We start from the raw sequence: 20472 nt of genomic DNA on the forward strand, positions 1-20472 counted from the left end.
CTGCTCTTAAAGACATTTGTGCATTATGACGTCTGTTCCTTCATCAAAGCAGTATAGAGTACCCAGGCCCCCGAGATTCAGCCTGAATCAGAGGAGGCTCCCATCCTTGTGGTGCTGACAGTCATTTGCACTTCCTGACCTCTCTGAGAGTGCAGGGCAAGCTTCAGAACTCCCATTTGATAGATAAGGAATTGAGACAAAGGAGGGATAACACTGCCACATTACTGATAATTTAGGACTGGATTTCAGGGCTCAAGAAACCAGGGGACCCCACCTCCACATCTTTGTGGCTTCAGGTGCTTTTTCCCTGCCACTTCATCTCTGCAATGACTGTTTCTCCAAAGCTGGCCTCCAGTCTCCCTCTTCCCTAACACTCTCCAGGACCCCCTGACATCTTGCCCGCACCCCCACCCCCACAGCCTTGACATTCTATTATTTGGATAACTGTATAAGCAGGAATCTGTAACATACATTTGGGAACTTATACCCAGGCAGGCACCTCATTGCATAGCCTGTCACATCAAGGGCACAGTCTGCGGAAGGGATCAGACAGGCCCGGGGGTACAAACCTCAGATCTGCCACCCACTGGCTTTCTCAGGGGTACAACGTGGATAGTGATTCCCATCTAAACAGAACTGTTCTGAAACTAAATATGTTTAAAGCCCTTGGCATATAGTAAATGGCACATTATATGTCTAATGTTTAACATGGTCAACCTGGTCACCTGTTTAAAACGCAATACAGCCTTCAAGCCATCCAGTACAGCCTTGGGCACCTGCAGAGAGCAGGGCTGATACAGGAGGCATGGTGCCTAGGGCCCACGATACTTTTTAGGAACCCACAGAAATGTTTTAATTTCTTTTAAAAATAAGAACAAAAAAATTAACCTGTACTTCGAAAAAATGACTTAATATATTAGTATTAATATATTCATCTTTATATCAATGCAGTAAAAATTAAATTTGAATTACTTTTTATAGAGAAAGGGGCCCACAAAGGCCGAAGTGGCTAAGGCCCACAAAAGTCATAATGCAGCTCTGCTGAAGAAAGGCCTCTGCTATTAAAAAAAAAAGTGAGAAAAGGGAACAATGGCAAAAGAAGAAAAAGTTAAGGGTTCCTCCCAACCCTGGCATCCTGTTCCAAGAGTTTCTTTCGCCTCCTCACGATAGGGACCCTGGGAAGAGTGTATTCCTAAGAGCACATTTCCTAACGCTATCAGAATCTGGGTGCCCATCTGCTTTTAGCAGAAGGCTTTTTTTCCCCCGAAGAATTTTGTGTTTCACAACGCATGCAGTGGTCTTTGACTACTTGGTCAAGGGTTGTCATGCCTCTTGATGGGCGACAGAGGGCGCAGCGACCCAAGCTTACGGGAGGGAATCACTACAGCGGGCAAGAGCAGAGAGGCTGTAGTCTAAACGCGCTGCTCAGAGTGGGCCCTGCACCAAGATCATGGGAATGACCCCGGAGCTTGTTAGAGATGCAGAATCTTGGACCCGACCCTAGGGAGAACCAAGGACCCTCGGAATCAGAATTCACGTGGTGAGATGCCCAGGTCACTTATAGACACATGAAGATTTGAGAGGCGCTGGTTTAAATTTTCTTTTTTAAAAAATTAAAATATAACCGTACGATTTAAAGTTTCTAGACTTAGAAAGAGATGCCTGCTTCCTCAAGGGAAAGAGGGATGGGAGAGGAGCTCGCTAAGTCGTCCCTCGCAGCCCGCAAATCTCCTGTTCCTTCAACCAGGCAGCACCAATCAAGAGGGATTAAGCCATAGGAGGAGGTGTGAGAGCACTGTGCCAGTCACAGATGAACTGGCTGCTTTTCTTCTATTTCAGTGACTGCTTGTGAGTGTCTACTAATGGCTGAGCATCACGGATACAATAGTGAGTAAAAATCAGACCCTGTTCCTGCCCTCACAGCTTTCAGTCTAGTGGGGACATCAACAGTGAATAATCATGAACACACATAACCACAAACCTTGACATTGCTGTGTGGATGCAGAGGGCAATGAGAGGGTAAACAGGGAATTTGGTATATTAGTTTATACCAAATGGTGAGGGAAGGGCTCACTGAGGAAGTGAGCTTTAAGCTTTAGATCTGAAGGATGCCTAGGAGTTAGCCAGAAAAAGAGTAGTTCCTCCCAAGGGGAACAGAGTGTACAAAGGTCATGCAATAGTGGGGAACATGGCACACTCCAGGAACTGAAAGAAGACTGACGTGGAGGGATGCAGCACAGGGCTAAGTAGGCAGAACTCTGCCTCCAGGGAGCCAGGACCACAGAATATGCGCTCCACCTCAGGTCTTACAGAGGCATCCTCCCAGGCCACAGAGGGACGGACTAGCACACGGCCCTCTTTCCAAGGGTTGCTGCTCCTAATGGCCCGTGTGGACATCTCACCCCTGCCCATGGGGTTCCTGTTCTCCCCCACAGCCCACTCTCTCCCCTCCACGAACTTCCCTCACCCTACCCACCACAGGCCTGTCTCAATTACTTGCCCGCTTCTTCCTCCCACTCTCCAGCATCTTCCCTATTCACCATTTAATCCTGCTTGAGCTCTCCCCCGACTTTGCCAGGCAACAAGACCTCAATTTCAAGACAACTTCTTCCCCTGAAAAAAGAAATACATATTAGCCATAAAAAGAAAAGAATCCTGCCATTTGAACAACATGGATGGATCTAGAGGGTATTATGCTGAGTGAAATAAACCAGGCAGAGAAAGATAAATACCATATGATTTCACTCATTTGTGGAGTATAAAAACAAAGCAAAACAGAAGGAACAAAACAGCAATAGACTCATAGACACTAAGAAGTGACTAGTGGTTGCCAAAGGGAGGGGAGTGCACAGGGGAATGGGGGGAGGGGGACTGTTGAACCAGTGTGATGTACATTTGATAATAAAAAATAATTTATTTTAATATTAATTTTTTAAAAAGAAATCCATAAATCAGAAACAAACACCATTTACTGAAGGCTCATCAGTGCTGTGCCAGCCACAACTTCACATGTTTTTTTCATCCAATCCTCACAACAATCTTATTGGATAGTTAGTCTCATTCCAGTTTCACATTTGATGAAGTTGAAGTAAAAAGATGTAAGCAATTTCCTCAAGCTTACACAACTGCTTGAGCCGATGCTACCTCCCCATCTGTAACAGAGACCACACACTATACTATGTGACACTGTTCTGAGTGCACAGCTACATTTCAAAAGCCTTAAAAAGGAGGACACACTTGGCCCACCAAGAAATAAATAACCTCGGACATGCACAGAAGTTTAGCCACAAAGATATTGGCAGCCTTGTCTCTAGTAGCAAAAATTTTTGAAGCAGCCCAAAGTTCCAACAGTACAGGATGGATTAAATTGCTGGATGATTATAACTAGAATCCTATGTGAACAGCTATTAAAGTGATCTTCAGGATCCATGGTATAGGCAAAGCAGATGGGGAAACAATATTAGGGCATGGTGCCATTTCCATAAAGACCACAGTATAGAAACTGAAGTCTTAAACTGAAGTGTATAGGAAACAGAATAAAAAATGTGACAGTGGTTATCTCTGGGGTGGGATTACAGGTGATTTTTATTTTATTTTGATTGTCTGAATTTTCAAAGGTTTCATCATGAGCATTTATTTGTTTTGGGAAGAGAGGAGAAAGGAAAAAAATATCAGATGTCTGAGGCTTCCCATTTATTATGTTCTGTTATCTATTAAAAAAAACAAACATACTGCTCTTCTGGGAACATTTAAGAAACATTTTTTCTTATTACAAAAGCAATATCAGCTTGCCAAAAACAAAAAACCAGAAAGTACAAACAAAAAGAAGAAAATAAAAATACATTCCCGGTACTGGATTAAAGATGGCAACATGAGAGGTGAGACAGAGATCTCCTCCTAAAACCACATATAATAAACAAATATAATTTAATACAATTAATCCTGAAAGAGCAACAGGAAAGGTGGCTGCACCAGACTGCATACACCTGGAGAAAAGAGCAGACCCCACAGAACAGGGTAACATACCAAAGCTGTGACCCAGCAGGGCCCAAGCCCTTCCCCTACCCCAGCTCACCAGCAGGAGGAAGAGAAACAGAGCAGGGAGGGAGTGGAGGCATGGGACTGCTGAACACCTAGCCCTGGAGATCTGCTCTGGGAGCATGAACCTACATTGCATGGTGCTCTGGTGATTTAGTGCTGTTGGAAAGCTAAGACAGGCAGAACACCTGGAGAGATGGAGATTCCAACTGCTTATGGAAAACAGGGATTCATATACAGCTGATCTGAGTGGGCTGTCTGAGAGACTTCCTAACAGCAAGAGGGCTGCTAAAGGGGCAAGGATTGCACAGAGCTTCCTGCTCAGGAGAAAGGACAGGCAGACAAAATTGTCCAGGTGCACTCTGCCCAGCAGGTTGGGAGCTTAAACCATCTTCAGGCGCTCCATCCCCCTGGCTGGCTGCACAGCTCCAAGGCTCGCCAGCCAGCCTGCACCTGGCTCAGGGTCACAAACTGGCAACCCCTGCCCTGGCATCAGGCCAGCCAGAGGGAAGCCCTGCCTATGGCAGCTTCAAACAGAAAACACAGAGGCTTATACCTGTATGTTTGGTTCACTGGTTCTGGCAGTGGAGACAGGCAAAGCAACCAGGAAGCAGGAAACAGCTCTTTTCTCTCCTCAAGCACCAACACTGCTTCCCTGTAACCCCAGACATTGCTCCAGGAGCTGAGCAGCTCCAGAGAGTAGAGCTTCTGGGCACTAGAGGGCATCACAGACAAATTATGAAATGTCAAAGGAACCTGGTTCAAGGCAAAATTATGAATACACCTGAGAAAGATTCAAATGAACTCGACCTCATGAATCTTCCTGAAAGAGATTTCAAAATAAAAATCATTAACATGGTCATGGAGGTACAGAAAAATATTCAAGAACTCAGGAATGAATTTAGGATGGAGATCCAGTCATTGAAGAACACAATGGAGGGTATTCAAAGCAGATTAGATATCGTGGAGGAGATAATAAATGAAATAGAAATTAGGGAAGAGGAATACAAAGAAGCTGAGGCACAGAGAGAAAAAAGGATCTCTAAGAATGAAAGAATACTGAGAGAACTGTGTGACCAATCCAAACGGAACAATATTCATATTATAGGTGTATCAGAAGAAGAAGAAGAGAGAAAAAGAGATTAGAAAGTGTCTTTGAGGAAGTAATTGCTGAAAACTTCCCCAGTCTGGGGAAGGAGATAGTCTCTCAGGCCATGGAGGTGCACAGATCTCCCAACACAAGGGACCCAAGGAAGATAACACCAAGACATATAATTAAAATGGCAATGAGCAAGGATAAGGACAGACTATTAAAAGCAGCCAGAGAGAGAAATAAGATCACATACAAAGGAAAACCCATCAGGCTATCATCAGAAACCTTACAGGCCAGAACGGACTGTCATGATATATTGAATGCAATAAAGCAGAAGGGTCTCGAACCAAGAATACTTTATCTGGCAAGATTATCATTTAAATTTGAAAGAGGGATTAAACAATTTCCAGATAAGCAAAAGCTTAGAGAATTTAGCTCACACAAACCATCTCTACAGTGTATTTTGGAGGGACTGCTATAGATGGAAGTGTTCCTAAGGTTAAATAATGTCACCAGAGGTAATAAAAAGGGATAGACAAAGAATACAGAATATGATACCTAATATATAAAGAATGGAGGAGGAAGAAAAGGAAGGGGAAAAAAAGAACCTTTAGATTGTGTTGGTAATAGCATACTAAGTGAGTTAAGTTAGACTCTTAGATAGTAAGGAAGTTAACCTTGAACCTTTGGTAACCACAAATCTAAAGCCTACAATGGCAATAAGTACACACCTGTCAATAATCACCCTAAATGTAAATAGTCTGAATGCACCAATCAAAAGACACAGAGTCACTGAATGGACAAAATAACAAGACCCAAGTATATGCCACCTACAAGAGACTCACTTCAAACCCAAAGACATACACAGACTAAAAGTGAAGGGATGGAAAAAGATATTTCATGCAACTAATAGGGAGAAAAAAGCAGGTGTTGCAGTACTTGTATCAGACAAAACAGACTTCAAAACAAAGAAAGTCACAAGAGACAAAGAAGAACATTACATAATGATAAAGGGGTCAATCCAACAAGAGGATATAACCATTATAAATGTCTATGCACCCAACACAGGAGCATATGTGAAACAAATACTAATAGATTTAAAAGGGGAAATAGAATGTAATGCATTCATTCTAGGAGACTTCAAAACTCCACTCACTCAAAAGGACAGATCAACTAAACAGAAAATAAGTAATGACACAGAGGCACTGAACAACACATTAGAAGAGATGGACCTAACAGACATCTACAGAACTCTCCACCCAAAAGAAGCAGGATACAATTTCTTTTTAAGTGCACATGGAACATTTTCCAGAATAGACCACATACTAGGCCACAAAAAGAGCCTCAGTAAATTCAAAAAGATTGTTATTGTACCAACCAACTTCTCAGATCACAAGGGCATAAAACTAGAAATAAATTGTACAAAGAAAACAAAAAGGCTCACAAACACACGGAGGTTTAACAACACGCTCCTAAATAATCAATGGATCAATGACCAAATTAAAACAGAGATCAAGCAATATATGGAGACAAATGAAAACAACAGCACAACGCACCAATTTCTGTGGGACTCAGTGAAGGCAGTTCTAAGAGGGAAGTATATATCAATCCAGGTCTATTTAAAGAAGGAAGAGCAATCCCAAAGGAATAGTCTAAAGTCGCAATTATTGAAACTGGAAAAAAGAACAAAAGAAGCCCAAAGTCAGCAGAAGGAAGGACATAATAAAGATCAGAGAAGAAATAAATAAAACTGAGAAAAAAACAATAGAAAAAATCAATGAAACCAAGAGCTGGTTCTTTGAGAAAATACACAAAATAGATAAACCCAAAGCCAGACTTATTAAGAGAAAAAGAGAATCTAAACACATCAACAGAATCAGAAATGAGAAAGGAAAAGTCACAATGGGCCCCACAGAAATACAAAGAATTATTAGAGAATACTATGAAAATCTATATGCTAACAAACTGGATAACCTAGAAGAAATGGACAACTTTCCAGAAAAATACAACTTTCCAAGACTGACAAAGGAAGAAACAGAAAATCTAAAGAGACCAATTAACAGCAATGAAATTGAATCAGTAATCAAAAAACTACCCAAGAACAAAACTCCTGAAGCAGATGGATTCATTGCTGAATTTTATTGACATTTAGAGAAGACATAACACCCATTCTCCTTAAAGTTTTCCAAAAAATAGGAGGGAATACTTCCAGACTCATTCGATGAAGCCAGCACCACTCTAATACCAAAACCAGACAAAGACACCACAAAAAAAGAAAACTACAGAACAATATCCCTGATGAACACAGATGCAAAAATACTCAACAAAATATTAGCAACTTGATTTCAAAAATACATCAAGAGGATCATACACCATGATCAAGTGGGATTCATCTCAGGGATGCAAGGATGGTACAACATTCGAAAATCCATCAACATCATCCACCACATAAACAAAAAGGACAAAAACCACATGATCATCTCCATAAATGCTGAAAAAGCATTCGACAAAATTCAACATCCATTATGATAAAAACTCTCAACAAAATGGGTATAGAGGACAAGTACCTCAATATAATAAAGGCCATATATGAAAAACCCACAGCCTCTAAGATCGGGAACAAGACAGGGATGCCCACTATCCTCACTGTTATTCAACATAGTACTGGAGGTCCTAGCCATGGCAATCAGGCAAAACAAAGAAATACAAGGCATACAGATTGGTAAGGAAAAAGTCAAACTGTCACTGTTTTCAGATGACATGATATTGTACATAAAAAACCCTAAAGAATCCACTCAAAAACTACTAGAACTAATTTCTGAGTTCAGCAAAGTTGCAGGATACAAAATTAATACGCAGAAATCTGTTGCATTCCTATACACTAACAATGAGCTAGCAGAAAGAGAAATTAGGAAAACAATTCCATTCACAATTGCATCAAAAAGAATAAAATACCTAAGAATAAACCTAACCAAGGAAGTGAAAGACCTATACCCTGAAAACTACAAGACACTCCTAAGAGAAATTAAAGAGGATATTAATAAATGGAAATTCATCCCATGCTCTTGGCTAGAAAGAATTAATATGTTAAAATGGCCATCCTGCCCAAAGCAATCTACAGATTCAATGCAATCCCTATCAAATCACCAACAGCATTCTTCAATGAACTGGAACAAATAGTTCTAAAATTCAGATGGAACCACAAAAGACCCCGAATAGCCAAAGAAATCCTGAGAAGGAAGAATAAAGCAGGGGGGGTCTTGCTTCCCAACTTCAAGCTCTACTACAAAGCCACAGTAATCAAGACAATTTGGCACAAGAACAGACCCATAGACCAGTGGAACAGAATACAGTCTGGATATTAACCCAAGCATATATAGTCAATTAATATATTATAAAGGAGCCATGGATATGCAATGAGGAAATGACAGCCTCTTCAACAGCTGGTGTTGGCAAAACTGGACAGCTGCATGTAAGAGAATGAAACTGGATTACTGTCTAACTCCATACACAACAGCAAATTCGAAATGGATCAAAGATCTGAATGTAAGTCATGAAACCATAAAACTCTTAGAAGAAAATGTAGACAAAACTCTCTTGAATATAAACATGAGCAACATCTTCAGGAACATATCTCCACAGGTAAAGGAAACAAAAGCAAAAATGAACAAGTGAGACTGTATCAAACTAAAAAGCTTCTGTACAGCAAAGGACACCATCAGTAGAACAAAAAGGCATCCTACGGTATGGGAGAATATATTCATAAATGACAGATCCGATAAAGGGTTGACATCCAAACTATATAAAGAGCTCATGTACCTCAACAAACAAAAAGCAAATAATCCAATTAAAAAATGGACAGAGGATCTGAACAGACACTTCTCCAAAGAAGAAATTCGGATGGCCAACAGGCACATGAAAAGATGCTCCACATCACTAATCATCAGAGAAATGCAAATTAAAACCACAATGAGATACCACCTCACACCAGTTAGGATGGCCAACATCCAAAAGACAAACAACAACAAATGTTGGTGAGGTTGTGTAGAAAGGGGAACCCTCCTACACTGCTGGTGGGAATGTAAATTATTTCAACCATAGTGGAAAGCAGTACGGAAGTTCCTTAAAAAACTAAAAATGGAAATACCATTTGACCCGGGAATTCCAATCCTAGGAATTTACCCTAAGAATGCAGGAGCCCAGTTTCAAAAAGACATATGCACCCCTATGTTTATCGCAGCACTATTTACAATAGCCAAGAAATGGAAGCAACCTAAGTGTCCATCAGTAGGTGAATGGATAAAGAAAATGTGGTACATATACACAATGAAATATTATTCAGACATAAGAAGAAAACAAATCCTAGCATTTGCAACAACATGGATGGAGCTAAAGGGTATTATGTTCAGTAAAATAAGCCAGGCAGAGAAAGACAAGTATCGTATGATTTCACTCATCTGTTGAGTATAAGAACAAAGAAAAAACTGAATGAACAAAACAGCAGCAGATGCACAGAACTCAAGAATGGACTAAGAGTTACCAAAGGGAATGGGACTGAGGAAGATGGGTGAGAAGGGAGGGATAAGGGGGGAAAAGGTACATTATGATTAGCACACATAATGTAGGGTGGGGGGGCATGGGGAAGGCAGTATAGTACAAAGAAGACAAGTATCTAGCATCTTACTATGCTGATGGACAGTGACTGTAATGGGGTATATGGTGGGGACTTGATAATGGGGAGAATCTAGTAACCACAATGTTGTTCATGTAAGTGTATATTAATGATATCAAAAATATATAAAAAACAACACATTCCCTCTTCCCCAAAGACAAGCAATATTAGCACCTTCATGACTCTTCATAAGCAACATTTTTTTAAAGATTGTTTCTACCTGTGAATTCTGCTCTGGGTGCTAGTCCTTGGGGCCCACACTGTTGCTGTTACCGGAAATCTGAGTTTGGAATGAAGCTTACAGATTCCTCCATCCCCAGACAGCTCTTAAGGTGCATTTGCTCAGGTCTTGGACTCGGTCTGGGATCCTGAATTATCAACTTACTTAGTGTAGACCCGAGCCTGTTGAGGCCAACTCCTCAAGGTCATGGGAGACAAGAGCCATCAAGTGTGAGGACCGTAAGAGTGATTCCCAACGTGTTTGGGATTGCAACAGCTTATTATGGTTGGATTTTGCAACTCTCCTTCCTGATTCAAAATAAGCTCAAAGGAATACATACAGCATTTACATATTCCACTTAGTACTTTTCCACACATGCAGCTGAAGGAAATTAATGTTAAATTGGCTCTAAGACTATCATAACCCTCATTCCCCTCACCCATCAGATAATCACAGGCAATCAGTCCAGGGTGTCCTCTGTCAGGGTTGGCAGTGGCAGCTTTGAGGAGCTGTGCAGACAGGTTCTACCATGAGGGAGGCCGCACCAGGCCTGGGAGTCCAGCTCCTGGAGCAGAATGTCTCTGGGCCATTCCCATACGCACACACTCAACAATGGCAGGTTTCCAAGGCCCACCCTGCCCACACCCTCTTACTAAGGTCCCCTCTCCTGGAAAGGAGAGCAGGAGGGGCCTACAGCTGCTGGCACCTCAACTTGGCCCTTGGGCAGAAAGTGTTCCTAGAGCTATGTGCAAGCCAAACCAGTCCTGGTTTCTTCAGATGTTGTGATATTTAGTCATGGCCCAGATCCAGGGCCTACCCTCCTACCGGCAATCTCCATGAGTGGAGCTGGTCTCATTGCTATTCAATATGTTCTATCTTTCTTGAAACTTCAAAGATGTTGGAAACCCTATTCTCCTTTATATATGCCTCCTCTCATCAATAATAACTATAGCTTCTTTTTAGTGAGGTCCTTCTGTGGCAGGCATTTTACAAGAATGTAATGCACATAAAAATTTTTTGAGGTAGACACAATTGTCCCTATTTCACAGATGAAAAAACTGAGGCTCCAAGTTCAGGGATCTGCCCAAAGTCACACAACTGCTAACAGAGACAGGAGTCTGCTCAGACCTGCCTGACCCCAAAGCTCATACACTGCCCTAGAAGGTCATGCAGAAGGGAACTGAAAGAGTGTCTCATCTTCCCACATTCAATTTACAAGATAGCTAAGCTGGAAATGTCATTTACAAACTGTTCTATAGCACTATGTTCTAAGCAGTGTTCTAGCACTTTGCAAGTATCAGTTCAATTTATCCTCATCTTATTGCCATGAGATACCTACTTATTCTTACAGATGAGAAACTGACACACAGAGCAGAGAGTAAACTCTCCCAAGGCCACCCAGCTAGGTGGAGTCAGGATAAAAACCTGGTTCGAGAGGTTATGCTGCCTCTCCAATCCCGGGAGCCCTCTCCTAATCCTTTGTCCTCTGACCTTTCCACATCACCACCCGCCTCCTCATCTCTTTCTGAGAGTCCACTCCAAGCTTCCTCATCCCTGTCTGGGTGGTGGTGGTGCAGTTCTCTTGTGAAACTGCTTTGTGAAACACTATTTGTTGTGCAAGGTTGTGTTTGATTAGATCACTCTCTAGGTTCCTCCAAAGAACTAAGAGTTCTGGAAGGTTTATCGAAGCAAAGGCTTAGAGTTTCTTCTGTAGAAAATAATCAGTTAATTGCTTAATTAATCAGCGAGGTCTTCTTGAGAGCAGTTTTTGTCCCCAGCCCTGAGATGGGCACTGTGAGGTGTATGAAGACATGGTCCCCACCCTCAAGGAAATAGTAAAGACATCATAAAAATGTATAGTCTGTGTACTCAGTCTGTGTACAGCTGTATTTCAAATATATATAGGAGAAGTGAGTTAGAAAAGCAGTTAGGAAGGAGGTGGGATCTGAAATAGGGTCTGAAAGGAAGAAGCAGGGTTTGGATAGCAGCAGGGAAAAAGGCAGTCCCGGAAGAGAAACAATGGAAGTGCTTTTGGCGCCTAAATTGACAAGATCCTCAGAAATAAACTGGAGAGAAGGGGGGAAAAAAAAGACTGGGATTTCTTTTTCCTGCCAAGTTTTCCTACTTCTTCAGAGTGAAGAAAATCTTCCCTTAGCCTGTACCACCACGATGGAGGGGCGCACTGCCCCACATGTCCACCAGGGGGCAGAGCTGCCACTCTGCTGCTGTAGCTTAAGTACCATCAGAGAGGAAGTGAAGGATCCCAGACTCCACTCAGCTGGTTGGGAGGGCCCAAGGCCAGCTGCGGGCACTAGTCTTCTCAGTCTGAGCTGCCTTCATATTCAGCCTTGAAACTAGGGAAGAAATAGTATATCAAATGTAAGAGCAAGTTGGGTGAGACTGAAAAGGAAGTTATTCCCCCACAGGATCTAACCTCCCTCTAACCATAAAAAGACCTTTCAATGACAGAATAGTGTTTTCCCTGGGTTCAGGCTACTCGTGCCTTCTGCTGTGGTCTTGGCTGAGAAAAGCTTAATCAAGGCTTAGGGAATTACGAAAATGACCAACTGCTAATCTAACACTTGTTTCAGGCAGCCAACTCAGGTTCTCCCGACAAGGGTAGCCATGACATCCACTGTCAGGAAGAATGCTTGTGGCTTTGGGAGTCCACACCTCCTGACCATCAGGCGCTGATGTCATGCTGTGAGCTGTGTCTGGCAGCAGGCGTGCCACTGGCATCCTTTAGGAGCCCTGAAGTCAGTATTTAACTTTTCTCTACACTCCACCATCTGAGCCAGGCAGCAGGATCCTGAAGCCTCAAGAGCACAGGGGATCAGAGGTGAGGTGGAAAGGATAGTTGGAAGCCAGAAATTCAGGCTTTTATCTGTTTCTAACTAGCTATGCAAGTTTGTACAGGTGAACCGACTTCCCTGAACCTTATTTCCCCATTTCTGAAACAGAGAGGCTGAATTAGGGAATAAAATTTGATGTGCGTTCCAGCTCTGAAATTCTGAAAAAAAAAACACACTCCTTTGGCCCGAGGAACTGGGGATGGGGCGAGCTGGGGGCGCGACTGCGCATCTTAAAAGCCGACCCCGCAGTCGGCTCCCCCACGGTAGCCACTGCGACACTGCCCGCCCCACCCTCGCCCTCGGGCCCGGTGGCAGACACGCTCGACTCCCTCGGAGGCTTCTGGAATCTCCCAGGAATGTGAATTGCCCTTTACACCTGCAAATCGCTTTACATCAGCACTCCTGCTACGCGATTGTTCATCATCGCAATATTCCTCCTTCCGCCTGTAAGAGGAATTGCGCGGATCCGGATTTATGAAGGTGAAATTCGAAGGTAATTTGCCAGGGATTCATTCGATAATCAGTTAACTAAAGTTAATTAAGCGCCTATTGTGAGCAAGGCGCAGAGACACACAAATCCAGTTACCATGGGAGTCAGAATTGTAGGGTCCTCAAAAGAACTTCACTGGCATTCCGACCATGTCATGGCGGGGGTGGGGGTGATGGTCCATCTTTCTTCGCAAGCTTGATGACACTGCTGCAACCCTCACGGTCCCATCCCACAGTTCATTTTACCAGGCCAGGCAAAGGGAAGTGACCTCCCCAAGGTCACTTACCCTCCAAGGGGCAACTCTGATCCCAGAACTTTGGTCTTGAAAACTTCCCACTGCGCCGTGGGCGAGAATTTTAAGCTCACGTCTATAAGATGTAAAATAGAGTTAGGCGAGGGATGGCTGTTGCCATGATTTCCGGGCAAAGAGAGAAAACCGTGATCCCAGCTCATCCACCCCGGACAGACTGGACAGACCCAAACCTTGACTGCAACCTCCACAAGTCGGGGAATGTTAGAGCTCCGAGCTCATCCATCAACTCAGCCACGCCCTCTACTGGAGTCCCTAGAGCCCCGGCCCCCCGCCTCCCCTCGGGTCTCCGGGAAGGGGCGGGGGGCGCTCGGATCAGAGCGGCGGGCTGCTCTTTACGCGAGGGTGGCCGGGGCAGGGGGCGGGGCGGGGAGGGAATCGCGATCCCAGCCTTTGCAGACCCGCGTCGCGGTGGCTGAGCCAAATATGGGCAGAGCGGAAGCGGCGGGTAGACGTCACGGCGCCGGGTGGAGCGGCGCTGCGAGGCTGGTGACGGGAGGCGCTGACGGCGCCTACGTGTCACCATGGAAATCAAACAGTAAATAGAAGACTCGCGAACTCCTGGCACGGCCTGACCCAGCGACCTGGCCTGGAGCAAGGGGCCGGAAGCTGGGAAGGGCCAGAAGAAACCTGGGCCTGGCAGATGAGGGCAGGGGCGCAGCGAGAGTGCTGAGAGGGGCGTGAGAGAGAGCACCCTTGTCTGGGAGGCCCCTGGGAAGCCAGCTCGCCCTCAGCCCGGGATCCTAAAGGGGCAGGTCAGGAATAGCAAGAAGTCCTGCTGGTTGGAAAGAAGCCTTCCCGTCCCTATTGAAGGGCTTCCATCGGCCTGCAAGGTTGTAGGGAACTTCGGTTTTGCTTTATTTTTCATTGCCGGTGGCTCAGAATTCACACATTGGAGTCACATTCCCCGGCCTCAAATTCCAGCTCCGCCACACTAGTTGGATGATCTTGGGCAGATAACAATCCTTTCATGCGCCGAGACTATTCTATCTATAAAATAAAGATAATAGCAGAACTTACCTGCTAGGGTTGTTTTAATGAAATACTGATGTGCGTGTGTTTGAAACAGCGTCTAGCACATTGTGAGCCCAAATTAGTGCTATTATTTTTACTCTTAAGCAGCACAACAGTAGCTTACCTAGGATTAGGCAACTGTAGCAATCATACTGCTGATGTTATGTTTACTTGATTTGTTTTTTAGTTGAAAATAAAAGATTTTTCCATCTTGAAACTAAAATTTAGTAAAATAGTTCATGTATTAACTGAAATGTGCAATAGAAACATTGCATGTCTCAGTTTGCACAGCTTCACGATTTTAAATCTTAAACACAAAAACTCCCAAGGATCAAATGGAGTAATAGAACTGAAGTAACTCAAGTTCAATTTCTTTGCTCTTAGTTATCTTTATTTCAAATCCAATACTTACTCTCAGTATAGTGTACCACCATAAGGTGGAGACATGCATTGCATCCAAAATGATGTCAAATGACTCTGAACCATTACAAACTTACACTTAAAATGAAGGCATATAGCTAAATCCATGCGATGGGAGCTACTTCCCTGTAAAATACAATGTATCAAAGGATAAGTAAGTTTTTTAAGTGAAGCTTACATATGCATTATGAAACATTAACAATAATCCCAGCAACTGTTTAGAACTTAAAACAACAAAAGCTTTCCTTCAGGAAAGAGTACTTGGTCACATCTGAAATTGCCAGTTCATGGTGTTAATTAAAAAGCAGACCAACATCCATTGGTTTTACTGTTACTTTTAAATTCTCAGCAGGTAATGTGATGCCTTGTGACAGACCCTAGGGTGACCCCCAATAATTCCTGTCTGCTGGTGTCCATGTCTCTGTGTAATACCCTCCTCCTGAGTGTAGATGGAACCTGAAACTCACTTCTAAGCAATAGTATGTGGCAAAGGTTTTGAGATGTCACTCCTATAATATATAAGACTAGGTAGATAGATAGATAGATAGATAGATAGATAGATAGATAGATGATAGATAGATAGATAGATAGATAGATAGATAGATAGATAGATGATAGATATCCATCTTTCTAGCACACACTAGTTGGCTCTTCTGGAGGGCTTGATGAAATGAGCAGCCATGTTGAGGAAACTCACATAAGGAGAAACTCAGAGCAGCCTCTAGGACCTAAGGGTGGCCTCTGGCCAACAGCCAGCAGAAAGCCTGGCCTTAGTTATACAATCACAAGGAAATAAAGTCTGTCACAACCGGAATGAGCTCAGAAGCAGGCTCTTCCCCATTCAGGCACCCAGCTGAGAATGCAACTTGGCTGACACCTTGATTACAGCCTTGGGAGACCTTAAACAGAGGTCCGAGCTAACCCGCACCCTGTGGGGACTTCTGACCCACAGAGACTGTGAGATAATAAATGTGTGCTGTTTTCACTGCTAAGTTTGTGGTAATTTGTTATACAAAAAGAGCACACCAACCCACCCACCCTCTTTGCCTGCTCTGGGAACACACTGCTCTCCCCTCATTGTGCTTGGAGCACCACCATAGCACTGCACACGTTGCTCAGGCTTCCACCTAAATGATGCACGGGGGGCCCCTTCTGTGCATTTCCACAGTAGTTGTCTGATGTCAGAGTTTTGAAGCTGGAAAGGGAATTGGGCAATTTTTGAAAACCATTCCTGATTTGGAAGAGGAAACAGTCTGAGAGAGGTTAGAGTCTCACCCTAGCTTACTTAAGTACATATTTAGGGTCAGATTTGAACATTCTGGCAAAGCAGTTAATCACTTTGGACTTAAGAGTCACAAAGAACTGATATCAAGTCTCAGATCTGCTACTTACCAGTTGCATGACCTTGGTCAGTGTATTTAACCTGTCCTAGATCACTTTCCTCATCTGTTAAATGAGGATAATAGTATACACCTCATAGGACTGTGAGAACTAATGAGAGCATCCATCCAACAAAATAACTATTGTGACCCCATTATGTGCCAGTTACTAGAGGTAAAATGATCAGCAAAGCAAATATGGTCCCTGATTCAGCATTGCCTGGAAAGGGCATAGCACAGCCTGGCACATAGTAAGTATGTGTGATATGTTAACCATTATCAACATTATATCCTTGGGCTCCAGATTCTATCCCAACCACATGCCTCCACACACTCTATAAACTCACATCAGAGAACTTCTGTCATGTAATTCCAACTATCCACATTTCCCCTTCCCCCCATATTCCACAGGTATAGAAAATTCATTTAGTCTAACACAGAACTTAACCTTCTTATCCCCAAACCTGCTCTTCTTCCTATAGTCACAAAGTCATTGATGGAACTACAGTCTCCTTGTGTGTCAAGCCCAGTAAACCTGGGAGTGAACTTGGATTCCTCAGTCTTCCTCACCTCCCACATCCACTCAATCACCAAGTCCTGACAGTCCTACCCCCTAATTACCTCTTGTTCCCTCTCCCTTCCCATACCACTGTCTTGGTTCAGCCTACACACAACTGAACTAAGTAAATACCAGGCTCTTCATGATCTGGCCAGTTACCTCTTCTTGACCTATCTCCAGCTCCCTTCACTCTGATGCTGCAGTACTGATGTAAATGAAATCAAATGTACTTTTGTATTTATTTAGAGCATTAGCTCTATAATTTATATCTCCCACCCCCTCCTCCCCCATCCCCCACATTTTATAGTCTAGCAAAACCAAGCGCATTGTTTAATGAGTCTGTGCCTTTATAGTGCTATCCTTCTGCCTCCTGGAATCCCTCCACCTGCCATTTGCTCATCTAGCAAACTCCATCTTCCAAGCCCAGCTCAGAGGTCACCTTCTCGGAGACATCACAGATAGAAGTGCAAACACCTGCACCTGGTATTTCATTGTTACAGTGTATTACAGTGTTTGTGTTTATGTGTCTTTCTCTCTCATTAGACCATGAGCTCTTTGAGGATGGGACTTGTTCTTGTTCACATCTAAATCCAGCACCTGATACACAGTAGATACCCAGAAACTTTTCATAGAAGGAAATGAATCCCAGGCTTGCTCCAGAGGGTATGTATTTTCTGCCCTAACCCCCATCTCCCTTAACTCTAAAGATAATAAATAATATCTAACACTTCTATAATACTTCTGTGTGTATGCCCAGGCACTGTAATAAGCGCTCTAGACATGCTATCTTATTTTAATGCCCACAACAACCCAGAGAAGTAGGTACAACCCAAACGGGTGGGTATAATCTCCCTTTCCTAGATGGGGAAACTAAGATGCAAAGAGGCCAAGTAACTTGCCCAAGACCAAGGAGTCAGTATTCAAAACTGAGACTATGTTCTGAACCACTGTGCTGTATTGGATCTAATGCCTCAAATCCAGATTAATTTATTATATTGTTTTGATAAGTATAGCTGTGATGACAGTCTCATGATATGACTAAAAAGTTTGAAAATGAATCATTGTTTCTGTAGATCTGACCACAAATTGCTCCCCAAAATAAACACGGCAGCAAGTGGGGCCTGTACCATTTACCCTTATGAAGAAAGTGCTCCTTTTCTCCGCAACCTTTAACTGGCCGTTGCCCACTTCTAATGTAACCAACAGTCAAAACCCTCTGGGTTATTATCCTAATCAACTAATTGAAGCAGACCCAAGTGCCATGTCAGTGTGAGCTGAAAGTGGAAAGGGCCTATTAATTAAGAAAAGCTGATGGTCATCAGGCCAGACAGCCTCCTTGGGACAACAGACAGAGCCCTTTATGCTTTTTGTCCTCTTGGGCAACTCAACAATGCTTCCTGAGCAAAGGAAAGGCAGCTTAGTTTAGTCTGTGAGTGAATGCGTGAAGCCACTGAAATGAATTGTGTTGCCACTAAAGCAGTTTATGCTTCTGATGTTTTCTCCTATGCAAGGAATGTGGAAATCTATCCAGCCAGCAACCTTCAAGGACTTTGAACTCATTCATCAGGATGCAATGCACTTTATTCTCCACCTGCTTTTCCTCAGGTCTGGACATATTCTCAGTAAATGATGATTATGATAATTACATTGATAATGACAATGATCATAAGCAGCTAACCCTTATTCTTCTATTTTAATGCAAACTAAATTGTAATATCTCTAATTTAGCACACCAATTGCTAGGAACCAGTGAACTTAAGTGGATTCTGAAAATTTTATATCAATTAGAGTGAAAATAGGCTTCTTTGTTCCTCTGAAGATGATTAGACCTATAGTTACATATGTAACCATTCTTCATTAGATGTTGAAACAAATTTCTCAATGTGTAATTAGTCTTGAAGTGTCACTGACCTGCAGTACACTTGTATTTTTTTATCCCTTAAAATTCCTTCACAAGCTTGCTAGTTCTTCATCTTAGTATCGTAGAACCCTTGATAAGAATTTTTTTAAACAAAGGGGCATGCTCTTTTGCCCAGGAAAAAGTGTACCATTCGTACTCACTCTTAATTTCTCATTATCTTCCTTTAAATATTTTTGTAATTTTCATCTACCTTCATCCATTCATCCATCTTCATTCATTTAACAAGCATCTGAGTGCCTAATAGACATTGGGGTTACAGAGGTGACCAAGACAGAAAATGTCCCTGCTCACGTGAAACTTAGGATCCAGTGGTAAAGGGCAGAAATGTGTTTAAAAGGAAAAGAAAACATAAATTAGATTTAACAGATTGTGGTATGTTCTGTGAAAAAATAAACCAGCACAATGGGATAGAGTCATAGGGAGGGAATGTGTGCAGAAATTACTTTAGGTAGCAGGACATGGGAAGGCCTCTTGAAGGAGATATCCTCTGAGCTGTCTTGAATGACAAGAATGAAACAGCCTAGGAAAGAGGTCTAGGCAGAGGGATAGCAAGTGCAAAGGCCCAGCAGCAGAAACAGGCCAGCTCTGTGTCAGGAATAGAAGGAAGGCTGGTGAGAGAGCACCTGTACGGAAGAAGAATGAAATGGAGTTGGAGAGGAGTCAAACCCTTGCCGTTTAATATTAATCACTAAACAGCACAGCTTAAAAGCACTCAAGTGGTGCTCACATCTCATTTATTTTTGGAGGAATTTGGTTATTCTCTATTAGGTGTAGGTCTCATACACAGTTTAAAGACTGATATTTTGTTTTCAGTTTTTTTTCCTTGAAAAATAATGAAATTTCAAATGATTTCCTTGGAACAATCATCTGAGAATTTTAACTTTTCCTCAGTCTGTTCTTGTCCATTACTTAAAGATAGAATAATGGATTTACTTTCATTCACACATGGGAAGTGGCTGTTGATACAAAATTACTGGTATTAGAACAAATTGTTAAATGCTACTCTTTAATTTTAATAATTGCACAAGATGCAGGTATGTGCACAGGTGATATAGAATCTACAATCCATTATTCTGTAGAGGTAAATATTTTTTTTTCTATCCTTCTTCAATCTAAAATTACTTTGGAGCTGGAAACATAATGGCAGTGTATTCACTTTGAAGTTGAACTGGCAGAGGTAATCCAGAGTAGGCTGTGAATGAATTCTAGGAGCCAAGGATAGAAATGGGTATGTGTTTGAAGCCAGACATAAACAATGCTTAATCCCCATTGCTTAATGTCATAACAGGGCCTGTTAAAGGAGCATTTGGAGACTATGTATGGAATATATTTCTGCTTGTAGAAATATTATGGGAGAATGTTTTCATTCATCCACCAGGCAAATATTCATTAATCCTGTACTATGTGCCAGGCATTGAGACAGTTCTTGGGATCCACTGACGAGCTAAACTAGACATGCTCCCCATAAGGACATGACCCCTCCCATCTTTATTCCCATCCCCTT

General features: G+C 42.7%; 1 long non-coding RNA gene across 2 annotated transcripts; it reads left to right on the forward strand.

The window, feature by feature from the left end:
- Window positions 1-12383: 12383 nt before the first annotated feature.
- LOC140843249 (uncharacterized) lies at window positions 12384-18866 on the forward strand. 2 transcript variants are annotated; one of them, XR_012120855.1, is made up of 3 exons: window positions 12384-12862; window positions 17591-17710; window positions 18559-18866. It is a non-coding gene; the product is annotated as an uncharacterized lncRNA (long non-coding RNA). The 2 variants fall into 2 exon arrangements; XR_012120856.1 differs by lacking the exon at window positions 12384-12862 and adding an exon at window positions 14182-14508.
- The last annotated feature ends 1606 nt before the right edge of the window (window positions 18867-20472 follow it).

This window comes from Manis javanica, chromosome 8 (assembly GCF_040802235.1).
Source record: "Manis javanica isolate MJ-LG chromosome 8, MJ_LKY, whole genome shotgun sequence".
NCBI lineage: Eukaryota > Metazoa > Chordata > Mammalia > Pholidota > Manidae > Manis > Manis javanica.